This window comes from Mandrillus leucophaeus, unplaced genomic scaffold, assembly GCF_000951045.1.
Source record: "Mandrillus leucophaeus isolate KB7577 unplaced genomic scaffold, Mleu.le_1.0 Scaffold173, whole genome shotgun sequence".
Lineage (NCBI taxonomy): Eukaryota > Metazoa > Chordata > Mammalia > Primates > Cercopithecidae > Mandrillus > Mandrillus leucophaeus.
Window position 1 is genome coordinate 1,063,824 of NW_012101732.1, and position 919 is coordinate 1,064,742.

Here is a 919-nt window from a genome sequence, read left to right on the forward strand (position 1 = left end):
CCGGGAGGCGGAGGTTGCAGTGAGCTGAGATCAGCCATTGCACTCTAGCCTGGGCGACAGAGCAAGACTGTCTAAAAAAAAAAAAAATTCAGAAAGTCTTTCTGGGTGACTTCCAAACGGGTCCAAAATATGAAAGACATAGTTCATGTAGTTCTAGGATTACCAGAGTCATGTGTACAATGAAGTAATACAGGGAAATTTCCATTTCATTCAATTCATCAACATGTAATGAATTCTCAGTATTATGGATCTCCCATGCATTAGGCATTTCATACTGGCTCTCAAAGCACTGACTCACACTTTAAAAATAAATTCCCATCACTTAGCTCATTCTCAGGATGCATTTTCTCATAAAAAGTTTTCTGATCAGCTTCTGCTCATTGCTTAGCTTGCCAGGTGCACAACAAATGGCAATGTGGTGACGTGGGCTGCTGTGTTCTCGTTAGTACCAACAAGGAGACACAGAAACACCCTTCATTTATGCATGTGTCTAACTTTTAAACTGGCCTTGAAAACTGTCAGTTCAGATCTTTGTTCTGTCTTAACATGAAGAGTCACAATTTCTGACTGCTTATCCTTAAAACACCACTTGATTTTTATATATGTTGTGATTATAAGGATTTACGTGGATGCACAATTACAAATAAGCAAGAGAATTCTATTACACACCCACTTGATACCTTACACTTAGAAAATTCTGAAATAAGTTTGTTTTGTGAATTTCTATAGGCATGATGAAATGCCTTTGTATTCATCAACTACACATCAGAAACAATACAGACGGCACTGGGCTTGTATTAAGGAAAGCTACATTCAAATTCTAGCTCCCATATCTGCTGGATGTGTGCCCTTAATCAAGTTATTTTATATTTCCAAAATTTGGTTTCCTTAACTGAAGATGAGTATGTTGAGAGAATTC